Raw genomic sequence first — 17,713 nt, 5'->3', positions numbered from 1 at the left:
TTAGGGTTAATGCCTGGGCTTGTTGTTCATTCATCCTCCTAGAAGGAAAGGTTTTACAGCCACTGAGTTTTCCACTCTGCTCTCTCATGGCACATTGACTAATGTGACCACTTCAATGCCAACCCCCACCCAATATGTCTCTTAGGAGCTTGTTAGTTACAGACCTGCAGTGACCCAAATGCCCTTATCTTCCCCCTGAAATCTGAAAAAGTTAGAGATTTTTTCCCCTTTCTTTCAAACTCAGCTAAAGGTAAAAACTCATTAACATCTGGTTTCTTTTACATGTTTCTTTGTGGTGTACAAATAAATAATATGGATAAAATGGGAGTTTTTTCCTGTTGTTGAATGAAAATGATGTCTGACATATAATCTGCTTTACTCACTTTTTGAAGAATAAAATCTACATTTAGTTCTGACTTAGAAAGCAACAATTCTTGAACGTAAGTGAAGGGATTTGAATCTATTGTAACAGATTTACGAAAACAATATTTTGGCAGAGGAGGTAAGCACACCGTGTTTAGATTGATTCATCACGGGTGAGAAAGCTGCTCAAGCTCAGATGCTGATTGGTGCTGACTGTTGGCCGTCCCAGCCCACTACCCCCCTCTGAGTTTTCCACTGAACAATACCCTGCACCCTTCCCAATCCCCATTTTCCTTATTTGCCAATCGATAAAGCTCTGAAACACCCCTGAGTGGTTTCCACCTCAGTGCAGCTGCTGCTGAGTGCTTTAGCTGAACGATGAAAAAGCTTTACAGAACCTAATGGCTGTCACATGAGCATCTGGAGATGCAGCAAGGTTATAGCTGAACTTTAAGATGGCTTCGGCATTATTTGTGATTATAGAAAAGTGAGACAGAGGAGCTCAGAAAGACAGCCAAAATGTTCGTTGTTCAAATCCAACAGGAGCGCTTTATGTCTCTGACCCAAATCATTGGTAATATTCATCTTTTTTATAGTTTTATGTCTACTCAGCCCACAAAGAAAAGAATTTATAGCATGGCTAGAGAGACGAACACGGGGAGATGTATTGTCTGTCAGCAGCAAGTCTCATATCTCAGTATTTTCTGATTTCCTTTTTTCCCCCTATGGTTGTTTGTCAAATTTTAGACCGATGAATGAAATTTTAAAAATACAGTTTTAATACTTTTTTTGTCTCTTTCTTTATCTCCCAAAGTGCAATATTTTTTAATGTGAAATTTTGTACTAGACAAATAAATACGTTGGCTCATTCACTTAGACTATTACTTTTTCTTGATAAGAAAAAAAAGGAATACGGGCATCACTTAAATTGTATTTTTAGCTAACCAATGCTTGTTTGAAAGTTTGCATTATTGAGAGGAAAAATAGATAAATACTTTATATAGATATACATAAAGTATTTTATAAAGTATAATATACACTGCTCAAAAAATAAAGGGAACACTAAAATAACATGTTGTAGATCTGAATGAATGAAATATTTTTATTAAATACTTTGTTCTTTCCATAGTTGAATGTGTTGACAACAAAATCGCACAAAAATTATCCATGAAAATCAAATGTATCAACCCATGGAGGTCTAGATTTGGAGTTGTACTTAAAATGAAAGGGGAAAAACACACTACAGGCTGATCCAACTTTGATGTAATGTCCTTTAAACAAGTCAAAATGAGGCTCAGGAGTGTGTGTGGCCTCTGTGTGCCTGTATGACCTCCCTACAACACCTGGACATGCTCCTGATGAGGAGGTGGATATTCTCCTGAGGGATCTCCTCCCAGACCTGGACTAAAGCATCCGCCAACTCCTGGACAGTCTGTGGTGCAACTTGGTGTTGGTGGATGGAGCAAGACATGATGTCCCAGATGTGCTCAATTGGATTCAGGTCTGGGGAACAGGCGGGCCAGTCCATAACATCAATGCTTTCATGTTGCAGGAACTGCTGACACACTCCGGCCACATGAGGTCTAGCATTGTCTTGCATTAGGAGGAACCCAGTGCCAACTGCACCAGCATATGGTCCCACAAAGGGTCTGAGAATCACATCTCGGTACCTAATGGCAGTCAGGCTACCTCTGGCGAGCACATGGAGGGCTGTGTGGCCCTCCAAAGAAATGCCACCCCACACCATTACTGACCCACTGCCAAACTGGTCATACTGGAGGATGTTGCAGGCAGCAGAACGTTCTCCACAACGTCTCTAGAGTTTCACGTCTGTCACATGTGCTCAGTGTGAACATGCTTTCATCTGTGAAGAGCACATGGTGCCAGTGGCGAATTTGCCAATCTTAGGTGTTCTCTGGCAAATCCCAAGCGTCCTGCACGGTGTTGGGCTGTAAGAACAACCCCCACCTGTGGCCCTCATACCACCCTCATGGAGTCTGTTTCTGACTGTTTGAGCAGACACATGCACATTTGAGGCCTGCTAGAGCTCATTTTGCAGGGCTCTGGCAGGGCTCCTCCTGTTCCTCCTTGCACAAAGAAGGAGGTAGCAGTCCTGCTGCTGGGTTGTTGCCCTCCCACGGCCTCCTCCACGTCTCCTGATGTACTGGCCTATCTCGCCTCCATGCTCTGGACACTACGCTGACAGACACAGCAAACATTCTTGCCACAGCTTGCCTTGATATGCCATCCTGGATGAGCTGCACTACCTGAGCCACTTGTGTGGGTTGTAGACTCCGTCTCATGCTACCACTAGAGTGACCATAACTTCAGCCAGAAAGCATCGGAACTGAGGAGTGGTCTGTGGTCACCACCTGCAGAACCACTCCTTTATTGGGTGTGTCTTGCCAACTGCCTATCATTTCCATCTGTTGTCTATTCCATTTGCACAACAGCATGTGAAACTGATTGTCAATCACTGTTGCTTCCTCAGTGGACAGTTTGATTTCACAGAAATGTGGTTGACTTGGAGTTAAATTGTGTTGAGTGTTCCCTTTTTTTTAAGCAGTGTACTTTATATAAGACTTTGTATGCAGTGAGCTGAAATAAAAAGTATTATATCATTTCATTGTCATTTTACAATTACACAATTAGTCATTTTAGTAATGTGTCACTGAAATGACACATTAGTAAACATAATATATCAATATCAAAAGAAAAAAAAAACAATAAATGTACATGAACAAGGTATAGATAAGCTGAAGATAAAACTGAAGCATTTTTATTCTTTCTCAGCCTTCTTGTACTTTGAGCTCACACGCCCCACCTCTACAAGCATCAGGGAGTTGTCCAATACTTCCTCATCTTTCTGTGGATGGCTGCTGAACACTGGAGCAGCAAGAGGTTAAGTGTCCTGTTGAATCCAATCTCAGCTGTAGCTGATGATGGAGGAGGAACTTTCTCCAGCCCACATTTCCCAAATGCCTTTTGTGTCTAAACCCTTGTTGATTTCTGAGGACATTTCAGCTCACTGCATAAAATCTTACACCTAAAGGAAGCAAATGCATCAGACATTCTTTGTTCTTTTGTTATTTTCCAAGGTTTCAAATAAAGTGTTGCTTCCAGTCATTACCCCTAAACTAATACAGTATGTATGTACATAATCATGCTTGTCATGAATGACTGAATTGTTTTGGTTTTGCATTCATTTGTTGTTCATTTTAGTCTCAACACATCAAAAATGACACTGTTGTATGAGAAATGTTAAGTGTGTAGGCTGTTCTGTTCTCACACAAACTGCATCAAAAATATAGACTGACAGTTTGTTTTATTCTCTCATATCATGTCCTGGAGACTGCAGAGATTATGATCATGATTTAGTATTTACAATGGAGGATTTCTAGCATTTATATTATGGAAATTTTGATCTGAAATAGTCATGCTTACTAAAGTTTGGGTCTGACATTCAACTATCCTTGAAGTGGGGTAAACTGAGTATTCCTGGACGTGTTTTGCAAGGCAGGTGATTGTGTAAGTCATGTAACACTTGGCTCCATCTTTTCTGTCAGCTTCATGGAACATTGGTGACCTGTTTAATTTGTTTGTGAAACCTAGAGGTAGAGGTGTGCTTCTTTTTGTTTTTGTCCAATTTGATGTGCAGCTTGGTTCGTGTTCCATCTTTGTACCAAAGATAAATAAGCCTAAAGTTGACTATTCCACATGACTTCTTCTGGACTGTGTCTGTCTTATTCAGCATGATGTATCAGAATGTTAGACTGGAACAAGAACAACTACAGATTTTTTTTCTTTATTTCTTTTTCTTATTTAAAACAAACTATTGTTACAGTCTTCTTGATGCAAATTAAAGTAAAATATACCAATGCTTACATTGAAAAACTTTTATTTTGCTTGATATAAACAAGATGGAAAATCAGGTGAAGAAAATGGGACATTTTTTGCAAATGAGACCTCTTTGATAGCTGATGCTTGAAGTTATTGTAATGTCAGGATTAGAAGAGCTAGCATACTGTTCTGTTGGTGCCGGTTTAGGAAAGTATGTATCCTTCTGCTCGGAGGGGATTTGTACAAAGATCGTCACTTGATTACATTTCACCTGCAAGTAGAGTCGAATAAGCGATTTTTACAAATATTAACATGTCACATACTCCATCTTCTTATTTTACTAAAAGTTAATATAAATACAACTAATGAAAAAAAAAAAAAAATTACAACTTAATGGCTTTGAACTACATCAGTTTAAGGATGCCAATGCACCTATATTACAGCGGCTAAGCTTGGAGGGAAAAAGATGTTGGGAACACAGGGCTATGGCGACGCAAAATACATTTTTTATTTTTCTTTGTTTTTTTTGTCACAGCTGGCCAGACGCAGACACTGCTGTCATGGAGATGAGCAGTGAAAGGCTGATCATAACAAACAATTCAAACATCAAACTGGGATTTAATTGGGATGATAGTGAGCATGGAGACTTCGTCACGAGAAGTCCACAAGTGACTGATCAGTCATAGCGTTGCTCTACAGATGATTTTAAAATTATTATGCTTTAAAGAACAGATGATTTTTCATGCTTCTTTTGCCACAAACTAATAAGACAACAAAAGAAATGTCTATCATAAATAAAATTGTCAGTATCCCCAAGCCAAGAGCCCAGTCCTATGTGTACTGGGCATTAGCGCCAGGATGTCACAGTTGACTGGTTTTAATAAACTGCGTTACTGACTGGACATATGAACAGGATGCTGAATCATTGTAAGAGAATGAGTTTAGGTTACACCATCAGCATCCTACCAAAGGATCAAACTGTCCAGTGTAGCAGAATATATATTAGTCATATTTGTACTCCTGGGATGTCAACACTGTTTCTGAGCACTGAATGCAGCATCTACAAAAGACAGTGACTGAACTGATTTCAAACCACCGTCTTCACAGGATGTTTTTGCACAGACAAATCCGTCAGCCGCTTTGAGTGTGCCTCGTCTTGTGGTGCTGCCATTACTGAGGTGGCCAGATTTCCTTACCTCTGTCTGACGGTGTGGACAGCAATATTAATATTTGAGCTTGACAACGTTGGACGGTGGCTCATTGTCATTGTCATGTTTTCCAGAGATCTCAGAAGTTATTTTGTTTTTCATTAGTTCTACATTGGTTCATTAATGTAACTTATAATTTTTCCAGTAAAGGCTTTGAATAACTGCAAATCCACATTGTAATATAAAAAACAGTAATCTCTTTATAAGTTACTAAATAATGATAAAGAAGTAGTTTTAAACTTTTGCAATGGCTGCAAATCATCCATTTTGTCAGTGATTTAACATAGTTTTGTATGATTGTGCATGATTTGTATAACTGAATGAATGATTTTTATTTTCTGGTTACAGAATTGTCCAAAAAAGAGCTAAATATGTTGCATTTGAAAGTATCTCGCAAATGACTCATTTTCTCTCGGAAACACTGAAGCTCCTTATCTCGTCGTCTGGTATCATTAAAACAAACATAATGCACTGCACCACATTGAGATAAACGGCAACATGGAAACACAAGAAACGTGTCAGATTGTTGACTGTGTTCTTGTTGTTTGGGTTTAAAATCTGGTGTTTTCTCTGCCATGGCAGCATGGCATTTCTCCTCTGCTCTCTGATTGGCTGGCATACCTCGTTCCATCAGCTGACAGACAATGTCAACCTCATCGCCGCCCATGTCACACAGACGGAGACGAACAATCAATAGTTTAAAGTAAAACTCTGTTGTCCGCATTCACTTTTTTTCCACCAAGTATTACAGTTTTCACCGCTGGTTTAACAATCAAATCTTTCCTTTTTTTTTTTTCTTTTTTTTTAACTTTTAATTCAATTAAATTCAATTCAACTTTATTTGTATAGCACCACTATACAATAAAAACTAATAACTTTATCTAACTTGGTTGTTTTATTTATTCATTTATTTTTTTAAAAAAAAGTCTTCCCAGATTTCCTTGACATTATTAAGAAAACAGTGTGATTCTCCTTTTTTTCATTTCAGACATGTACAGAAATGCCACCTCAGCATTGGCGGAGGGACTACTTCTGGTGTCTGCCCAGATTAGTCAATAGCTTTTATTTTTCTAGAAATGTTTCTGCACTATTTCCATGATGTAAAACTTTATATTAAACTTTCATTTTTATATTGCTAGACTTCTTGTTCTTATTTCAACTTTAAATCTGGACTACAGCGATTTCTCTCTTTGACATCGGCTCTCTGGTTCTTATTTCTGAGCATCTGGCAGATATCAGACAAACTCATGTTAATTACATTTTCAGTCTACTAAACTCTCACAAACACCCTCTTGGACATTCAGCTCACTTTTGTTCAAGCTCAAGCTGTTTAAATTGATGCAGCTGTATTTCACTCATTAAGTCATCACTTACCGCTTCTGGGCACCACATTCAACACACACACACTGAATGATCTTTCTGTAGCACAGCATGACTTCTCAGATGAAGAAACATAATAAATACTTTGAAATAACATCTCAAATTGTGGATTCATCAAATTAAATCTCCTATAATTTGCATGTTCATCCTCAAGACACATCTTTTCTTACTTTCTTTGTTCCATGCTTTTTATTTCCAATCTTTTTCTTAGAAGTTTCACTTGCTGTTTTACATTTGAATAGATTTGTGCTTACATACAGCAATGACGCACATCTATCATGCAGTGCACATTTATCTGCTCAGTGACACACACTGAGATGTAATAATTCCTTATTCGACAGTCTCTTATGTTCTGTATAGCGGCCATATTTGGCATGAAAAATACAATTCATGAATTAAGTCTACAGTTTTGACTTTGCAAAATGCACCACTAACAGCAAAGATGAATTCTCCCAAATACATCGTGATCAATTTCCACATTTTCTCTTCTTTGAGCCTCTAAAATCTCATTCTTTGACGGAAGTCTTTCCTGCCTTTTGCTTTTTAAGATGGTGATACAAAAAGTGAAAAAGTTTTTAACACCTTAATCACACAAAGCATATTGCTTCAGTGTTTGATCGGTAATACCGCTGCGATGGTTGCATCAATTTAACACATGCACATAAAAAAATGTTAGAAGATCAATAAAACAAAAAAAAACAACAACAAAAAAAAAAAAGACATTTCAAAATTGAAGCACTGAAATAGAGTAATTTCAATAACAAGCAAATAGGGCTTCTGGGATTTAAAGCAAAGAGCCCTGACATCACAAATTAATAATAATAGACAGCTCTGAGTTAGAAATAACTAAATTTATCATGTAGATCCATAGAAGTGATAGCAGCTGCATAATTATTATTACTATTCAGATTTGTGTCTGACTGCATGCTCTGCCTGGATCAGTTCATACTCCTCACTTCCAGGGAAATTACACAGGAGGCATTTTAATGTCTTCAGCATGGCATCAAATCGTCTTGCCAAAGACTAAACCACATAAAAACACAGTAAAAGACTTTGCCAATAGAACTTTCCTGGGAGTTCCCCTGTTTCCACTGCCCTCTCCTCCTGTTTACTGACAACGTAGCCCAGTCAAACTAATATATACATATACATATGTATACATATATATGTATATATATATATATATATGTATATGATTTAACCTCAAAATTTGATTAATATTTATGTATTTGATTGAAATTCCTTGAGCAATTTTTTCAATATAAAACAAACTAGGATGGGGCAGGTTTTGAAGCAGAAAATATTGCTTGAAGAACTCAGACTGTCCTTGTTTATTTCATCAGTTTTAAGAATGTTAACTACATCTCCATCTTTTGTGTAAATACCATAATTAGATAATATCCATCCAATTGTTCCAATTAAGGGTCATCGTGACACTGGAGCCTATTCCTTGCAAATAATCAGGGAAAAGGCAGGGTACACAGGTCACTATTCCATCACAGAAAGGCAAACAACCATTCCCACTTACACTCAGTCCTAGGTAACTAGGTAAATCAGTGTAACCTAACAAGCATGTCTTATGACAGAAGCAGAGTACCAGGGGAGAACCCATGCATGCACTGGGGTAACAAACTCCACACAGAAAGGCCACCATGCAGCCCCTAGAACTAGAATACAATCATCAGATAATAAGAACAGATGACAAACATTTTACATGCAGAAAACTCACATGGATGTTTGTCAGTAGCTAGAATATCAGGAGGCGAAAACTATTCTGCGGGCTTCACAACATCTAGATTGTGTTGCTAACTGCAACATTAACAAAAGGTACAAATAATGCCGGCTTTTATTTGGTCTGCTTTTGCTTTCTTCTCTTGTTGATTTATTGGTTCAGAGCTCTTACTGTTGCTGAATGGCAGTAATTTGTCATTGCTTACTACTGTCTTGTCTTTTTTTTCTTTTTCTTTTGATGGAATTGTCTTAGACTGGGGATTTGTTGAATGTTGAAGATAAGGGAACCAATTCAGTGTGCATGTGAGTGCCTGTCTTACTGAAAAAATAAAAGAATTCTTTGAGGTTTTGCCAGCTTTAGATTTTTCCATTATCTTATCTCACATTTTGAAATGGTAAATGTGGAGAATAAGTGAGAGAAAAGCAGTAGATTTCAATGGCAGAGAGGCAAGCCGAGAGCAACGAAAGGTGGAGCGAGTCAGAAAAGTGTAGAAGGTGAGAGGTCTGGAGGCAGATGTAAGGGGCTTTCAGAGGAGAGGGGACATGGTTGGAGCGAGAGAGCCCATCTATAGTCAGCAGATAAAAGCAAAAGTGAGGTACAGAAATTGGTATTTGTCAGGTGGGAGTGATTTTCGATGTGAAGAAAGGAAGTGGAGCTGAGAAGAGCCTCTAAGCAGAGAGGGATGGAGGAGTTTGTGCTGCTTGGCTTTTTGAGGAGAACAGGATTTTTGTCAGAATGGAAAGCTTTGCATTTCAGTGTTTTTTCTTGAAATGCTGAACAGAAACATGTTGATTCTGTTCTGTAATTGTTACTTTGATTGAATTAGCACACACATCTGCACGCATAAACATATTGCAAGTAGCAAATGAAAATCAATAAACAAACAACAACAAAGGTGTGTATTGATTATTATCTCAGCTTTTGCTTTAATTTTCCTACAGATCCTTATTTTCATTCAGCAATGACTTCCTCTCATTTGAACTGTTACACTACATAAAAGATTTTAAAGCTGCAGTCAGATGCATCCAGCTTGACAAACTGCCACAAAAAATAAAGAAGTTAATGCTTAGAACTCTATAAACTCCTTGGTTTTCTCTTCTCTTTTTGCCGACTGTCATTCTTTCCTGTGGTCTTGCTTTCCAAGGATTCCTGTTTGTGCTTTATGTTTTTGTTGTTGTTGTGTGTGATTGTTTTGCTTTTGCCTGGACATTTCTGTTCTGCCTGCCTACTGAGAGTTTGGAGCATTGACTTCTGTCTTTTGGGAATGAAACAACTAAAGCACCCTGTCTCTGCCTGTCTTTGTATGAACAGCATTATTAAATAGCATTTGCTGTACTCTTTATAAATCAACTTTATAAGTCAATTTATAATGGTTACAGACCTTGGCTCTTCATTTCTCAGCGTGAGTGATGCTGATACAGGTTGGTGATGTTTTTAACTTGCTTTGGCAGTTTGTTAGTTGGGAAATGCTTTTAAGCCATTGTGCTGTTTTTTTCAACTCAGTAGATAAAGAAATGAAAATGGTCATGAGACATCATAAGTTATAATAACTCTACCTTGTTTATTTCAGTGATTTAATTAGAGTCTGTCAAAAAGAATAAGAGACTTTTCTTTTTGACAGAGCAAAATTATATAATTTAATCAGTTTGGTGTAAATTTGTATAAAAAGCTGCTGCGCATAAGACATAGTTAGATTTATGTATAATTATTTTTTGAGTAATTTTTTAAGAACTTTCCATTTCTTTTAGGGTCAGTTAGCATAAACTACATCAGGGGTCACCAACTCTGGTCCTCGAGGGCTACCATCCTGCAGGTTTTAGTGTTTTCCAGGTACAACACACCTGACCCAAACCAATGGCTCATTAACAGGCAGGTGCAGAAGATGACAACAAGTTCTTGGAGAACCTTTTCACTCGGATCAAATGTCTTGTACAAGGGAAACACTAAAACCTGCAGGATGGTAGCCCTCGAGGACTGTAGTTGGTGACCCCTGAACTACATTATCTGCATTGTATTTTGAAATGATATGGTGCAGTGCCAAGTGCAAATCCCTTTAGAAACTTTTCTAAATGGATTTCTATTCTGTGTGTTTCATTTATAAAACTGTCCAGTACAACCAAACCAAATCGCTGCATTTCTGGGCCCCTTTCGGCTGTAGGGCCACAGGAAACCGGTACAGTACGGTTTGGACGGATGCAGCAACTGCCATCACACAATGCAGTTCATTGACTGATGGACAGAAATGCGTCACTGCCCACAACAAAAACAAGCATGAAATACACATTGTTACCATTCAGTCCAGAGTCCAGTCGATGTTCAGAAAATAACAGAAAAAGGATGAAGGTCTGGTCTGGAACTACCAAACTTCCCCAGCTATAGTTATTGTTTCCATTGTTGTTAGTAGTGTTACATTAGCTGTTGTTGCAGCTAATGTATGTATGATGTCAGTAGGCATTTGGTAAAAACCCTACATGCCCAGTGGCGGTCCAGCTTTCAGAGGGGACACTCATGAATTGGTTGGACTGTTCTAAAACTCACAAACTATACCGGCCCAAACCGAACTGCTCAGTGGAAACAGGGCGAGCAAATTTTGTCAGAATATCATGAATGCACTGTTTTGGTTTGATCAAAGTATTGTAACTGAAATGGTAAGGATGTTATCTTAGGATTTTTTTTGGCTAAACAGATAGCTTTGTGGATGGTGCCAATCCTTTCTATTACATGCCATAAAAATATTCATGTGCAGTTCTGTCCTTACCTTCTCGAGGAACCAACTTTAATTTTCTCACAAAAGGTAATGTGTCCTAATTTCTGTGCCGTATGATACATAAAACTGCTAAAAAAAAAAATAGATATGTCTAAACTATTATTCAGACGTAATTCATTTTCTGCAGCATGTTGTCAGCGTATAGAAGTTTCATAACCTTTCGGTTTCCTGATAGGCGCTCTTACTGTCTGTAGCTCTCCATCTCCTGAAGTGCTTCACTACCAGGACAAATATGTGTTGAAGTGGCCATTTTAAAAACTGTAGTGCTTGCAGGAACCTTCACCTGCATGATGTGGACTTGAGCAAAGGGACACTTTTTCCAGTGTCATTATACAGAGGCAATGTGTTCGTTCCACTGATGGGTATTGTGAAAACGACATTGATGCACTAACAAAAGTCTGTGCCTCCTTTGTTTCGTTCCTCAAGCCGCAGCTCATTGTCTCATGAGTCCTGACACCAACTAATAACATCCCAGCCTACACACTTCCTTGAATGGACTCCCTCGCACATTCTGCAGCCTTTCATTTCAGTATGAATTGACAACGAGGCATCTTGAGATCTGGAATGGTTAACGTGGGTGGCTAAGCATTAAGCACTGGCTCCCCTCAATCACACACTGGTCCATTACCTCCATTTATCTGCAGGATATGTATAGGATACCTTGAATTGGGGTCTTGAAGCAGGTGAAGCACAGGGGAAAGGCCTGTTCTGGCTGGCAGTGATTAATGCATGAATACGCAAGCTTTATCACAAGTCCGGCAGCCTCGGGACCACTGAATGTCTTTGCAATTAAAGGCGAGTGGCAGATGTAAGAATAGCAATGCATTGTGCCTATCTGCAGATTGCAGACTGAGCTGAGGCGCATGGACAGCGTGGTGAAGGTTCCAGCGGCAGCGTCTATTCATTCTTTAATCACCTCCACCACTCATTAGGGTCTTCTTTTGTTCAAGCTATCGCTTCTCCCTGCACTGTGCCGGCAGATAAAGTATGTTCGTCTAAGAAGAGAGAGGAGCTTGGGGAAGCCCATTAAACAGTGGTAGAGAAAAGGCAGAAAATGGTCAGGAGAAAAGGAAAGGTAACGTTGGAATGGTGTGGATATTAAGCTAGGAATAGAAGAGCTGAGGGTCGGTAACAGGAATATATGAGATGAAGTCGACTATTTGACCATAAAGACAAGTAATTCAATCTTTGGTTTAAGAGTGAGTCATTTTAAATGCATGCAGAATTCAGGATGAATTACTGCCAAAATCTGTGAATGTGGAACAAAATGTTCCAGTAACTGGATAAAATAGCTGGTTTTATTCAATCATTATGTTTCTTAATAGAGGACTGGAGTCCTATTCCTTTCATATAATGGTTTGTTGTAACAATGAAGTCTGGGTAATGTTGTGTAGGATTAATGTGTTCCATTAAGAGTAAACTGAGTGTTGAGTAACTAAGAGTGGTTGGAATCTTTCAGAGGAAGAGGAGGGGGGAGGAAGCATTATATGGCTCTAATTATTTTTTATAATATTGTCTAACTAAAAAATAATGACATGAAATCAGCTGTTATTTCCCCTTACACAAACCCATGACTGCAAATGCAGCTGCTTTGTCAACATTGGCTGTGTCTTGAAAATTTGAGCAAGATGTCAGGAGCAAATGTTGAGCAACTATCTTCAGGCACAGGACGTGGGAGCATTACAGGGAGGCAATTCATGAATTTAAACCTAATTATCATTCAAATGTCCAAATATGTGTTGTCTTTAATTATGGTCTTTAGGTTTGCATAGAAATACTGTATCATGTGATCTACAAGTGTGCTCATATTTATTCCGTCTTTCATTAAAGACGGAAAAAAACAGCTGCCTGTAAAATAAGCTGAAATTGACTAAAGTAATAATAAATAAAAAATGTATGAAAATCATTACATTATTTTCTAATTCTGGTTCAATAGAAATATTTTTTTTAAAAAAGCAAACAAATAAGATAATTTATTACATATTTTATAACTCGTGAACTAATATTTTGTTGAACAATACTTTAATGTTTCCGCTACAGTCAAGTGTTTTCTGTTCCTCTCAGTCAGACTTCTGCACCTGTTGACAGGTATTTTGTCCCACTGTTCAACAGAAAAGTGCTCTAATTTGTCCAGGACCAATTTGTTTTTGTTTTTTTCTTTCTTCAACTCAATTAAATGAAAAAACAGTGTCTTATATTACTAAATTATATTTTTGCAAATTTTTAGTTATTGTACCTTTATTAAGCGTTCTGTTATTTGAGTGACTGTAAATTCAGCCTTTTCTTTAATGGAAGGGTATGAATACATATGAGCACAACTGTATATAATCTCAGTATTCTTTCAGTAAAAAAATAAATAATAATTTGGCAAATTTCATGTTTACAAATTGCTTGAATCAACAAAGCAAAGAAGTTACAAGAGGAAAATCATGATCGTGAGAAGCAGCAGTTTGTGGACCTTTTGAAGGTAAAATAGAAATATATTTGCTTATTTTGAATTTTTTAAAAACAAATTTGTTCAAAGTTTTGGACAAACAAGTAAAGGCAATACGTCATACTGTAGGACTGTAAAGTGTAAAGAAGACCTTGCCAGATTCAAACAGGAATTAAACCTGGAATTATACATTTTTACTATACAATAGAGCAACATGGCTTCTGTTTATAGTGATTCAAAGATGAGAGTAAAATGTTTTCGGTGTTGCTCTCACACAGTTGTAAAATCATTGCAACAGAAGTGGGTCAGATTTGGCAAACTAAGGTGTCCTGACAGAGTGAAAGAAATGACACGTTACGCTTCAGTAAACAACGATTAAAATGATGTTGTCCGAGGTTTGGGAAGCAAAAATACAAAGTGACACTTACTTTTGTTTGCAGATCTTTACGATTAATAACAGCAATCGACACTGTCTGAGTAGTTTCTCTGACTTCTTGTGACCAGTTGTGGCCGTGCATGTTTTTAAATTCTACTGATATTTCAAGATGAAAACTGCCGCTACAATAAAACGGTCTTCCAGACTCGGCAAGGTAAAGGAAGCTTGACTACTTCTATTTTGAGCTGTGTGCTTGTGTTTCATCCCTGCTGAGAGCAGGAACAACGGGGGGGCTCTTGTTGGGAAAGTCTTAGTTCTCCATCCAAGTTTTACAGTGACAGTGCAAAAGTTAATGAAACATCCAGAAAGCTCCACAGTCACGAATCGTAACTGAAGAGACATTCATTCATTTGTTTATTTAATTAAAGTATATTTAAAGGTTTTGGTCAAGAAAAAAAATTGCCTCAATCAAGATAGCCTGTTTCAATGCTATAAAATACACCAACCAACAGACCTAAGGTTATTTAAACAATGTAGGTTTGTAGTTTTTTTTTTTTTTCTTTCACTTTTTATATTTTTTCACCCCTCATCAATATGTGATAAATGAGATGCTGAGTAAAGTGTACGCACCATGTATCCTCATGTAATTAAATCCTTGTTTGTGTTGCTATACAATACAATACAATAATATACTGTACTGTACTGTACTGTACTATACTGTACTATACTATACTATACTATAAGATAATTAGTCATCCATCCATTATCTCATCATTATCCATGATCACAATTAGCAGCAATTAGCAGGTGAGAGACACTGGATGGGTCACCGGTCCACCACAAGGCTAACACAAAGAAAACAAACCATTCACACCCACACATTCCTAGGGAGAATTTTGAGTAATCAATAAACCTACATCCAAGTCTTTGGACAGTGGGAGGAAGCCAGAGTACCAGGTGAGAACCAGTGCATACACAGGATGAACATGTCAACTTCATACAGAAAAGCCACTGTTTGAAAGTCTCATACTGTAAGGTATTTGTGACTTGTTTCATATTCAGGCAAGTCCCTTCAGAGTTTATTGAATTCTGAGTGCATTTCTCTGCTTTTCCTTGATAACAGCTTTTTCTCTCCCTCATCATCAAGCAGCCATCATAGTTTTCCTCCCTTTTTTGCCATTTATTTCACCAAACCCTCCCTCGGGTTTCCAAATGACTGTGAAGGCCTGTCAAAGGCACCATGCAAGGAAGATAAAACATTTTCACGAGGCAACTGGGCAGCTGCAGCAGCTTGAACCTGGCAGAAAAAATATGCACGTGAATTTTTATATCATTCAAAAAACTGACATCTCTGTTCCTGCCAAAAGCTGCATCGAGTTGGGAAAAAAAAGATATATTTGCAATGAAGGCAAGTTTTATACGGTTAAAACAACAACAAAAAGCCCTCTATAACCATTCGCTTTAGGTGAGGACAAACAGCAGGCTGTTGGCGCCAGCACCCAGAATTTGAACTTCCAGAAACATCTGTGCACAATTACTGCAAATAATTCAGCCAGTAACAGCATCTTAATAGAAGGGTAGTGGGATGATGTCAGAACGATTAGTAAGAGGAGGAAGAAGACAGAGGTTGAAGACTATACTGGATCAGAAGCAATCTGCTGCATTTTTCATTTTTGTTTATGATCAAAGCGTTATCTGAAGGGATGTCATATATTTTAGCATTTATTGAAACACTTCTTATACTCTAATTATGCAAGTTTTCATAAAATTAGTGTTTCTTATTTATATATACATGTACAGATTTTCAGTGTCTGTTTGACTGGCAGGACAGCAGATGTTAAAGGCACATGTTTAAGAGGCGGCATCATTTTAAAGCTTTTATGTGATCTGACCCAAAGCTGCTCATTCAGTATGCTTTCACCATGTGCTGCTAGTGGAAACTGAAAACTATATTAGAAACCACTGAACCTCGCCAGAAATCAAATCACACTTTGGCCATAAAAATGCTAATATTGATGTGAGTATGCAGCCGTCTCTCAAAGCAGCTGCTGTGTTTGTGTGGCTGTGTGCGTTAAAGCTTGTGTGTTTTTACTTTAGCCATATATTTATGTTCTCCCCAGAGACATTAGCTGTGCTGATTAATGGCAGACACTGTGGAGTTTGAAATGAGGAGTAAATGTGATTTTGTGATGTTGATTGGTGTGTTGTGATGCATTAATCACACTGGTTCCTCCACACTATATGTTTCTGTCCATGAATTAAACCTTTTTAAATAATGGTTACTTAATGTGTTTGTGCAGTTTTACACCATTTCTTTTTCTTTTAAGCCATTTCTGTCTTTGTAGTGTTCTTTTTTTTTTTTTCAAAAGTACCTCATTTTACAATTGCTGTTTGTATTAACTTGTAATTTTACATATAATATTTTCGCCCACCAGCGGAGCAAATATGATCAGAAACATCCTAAATCTTTGTGTTTCCTTCGATGTGAATATCAACCATACAATCTCTTAAACCCACTAAAGCCATGCAGTGAGTTAGCAGGAATCAGTGATAGTTGACACATTAAATACCACATTAAAAGGTGTAATTTGTTGATTACATAAAAATCTATACTTTCGTGATGAATATTAATGCAACACTTTGTACTGTCGATTGCATTAAAAAAGAAAATATAACTGAAATGAAGACTCAGTTGAAAACTGTTTCTGCATGAATTGTGGAAGCTGTCTCTGTTCCTGCTGCCTCTGCTCCTCTACTGGAGATGTTATCTCAACTAAGGTTCAACTAAAGACTGAAGGGAGACTTTTAGTTTTTGTTTTTTTTTCACATAATAATGAAGTCAGGAACAAATGATTGGATTTTCTTCAAAAGAAACAACTGTATCAATACATTACACACACACACACACACACACACACACACACACACACACACATATATATATATATATATATATATATATATATATATATATATATATATATATATATATATATTAATCAGCTAAACCTAAAGCTAGACAAGCACTTGGAGAGTAGACCTATGCCAAGCAGCTCATTTCCACTGTATACTATAGTCCTACACTAATCTAACACGTACATGCCTTTAGGTTCCTAGATAGACTGATAATGAATCCACAGTAGTTTCTCTGTATTGTGGGGTCAGTTAGACCCAGATCCACCCAATTCATAAAAATCAGTCCAATAGTTTTATGAAAAGTTGCTAACACAAACAAACAAGACGGCAAACAAACAGACAGATAAACACCAGTAATAACATAACCTTCCTGGCAAGGGTAAAACGTCTTGTTCATCAACACCCACACAGAATATGCTTCGAACACATTTTTACCCAAAAATGTCTATCACCCCACAATCAGTAACAAATAAACTGTCTTTTTTTTTTTTTTTTTTTTTTTTTTTGTATGCTATTATGCAGTTTTTCTGCAACTCTGTGGACCTCCTGTCCTCCATCCTGACAGGTAGCTACATCCACTTGTACAGACCCAGAAGGGGTAAATACCTGTTTGGTTCAGCTTGGTGTCAGTTAAGAACAAAGCCAACAGGTAAAGCATGGGCCAGCAGTGAAGAAAGAAAATTCTGTATTTAGAGGA

At 37.7% G+C, this 17,713-nt stretch overlaps 1 protein-coding gene across 6 annotated transcripts in view; it reads left to right on the top strand.

Moving 5' to 3' along the window:
- The window catches only part of kazna (kazrin, periplakin interacting protein a), a 121,949-nt gene that overhangs the window by 45,858 nt on the left and 58,378 nt on the right, over positions 1 to 17,713 (top strand). The gene's annotated exons all lie outside the window — the stretch shown is intronic.

Source organism: Telmatherina bonti (genome assembly GCF_933228915.1).
Source record: "Telmatherina bonti genome assembly, chromosome: 4".
Classification (NCBI taxonomy): domain Eukaryota; kingdom Metazoa; phylum Chordata; class Actinopteri; order Atheriniformes; family Telmatherinidae; genus Telmatherina; species Telmatherina bonti.
Note: the sequence above shows the minus strand (reverse complement) of the source record. Positions and strands in the feature narration are given on the sequence as shown.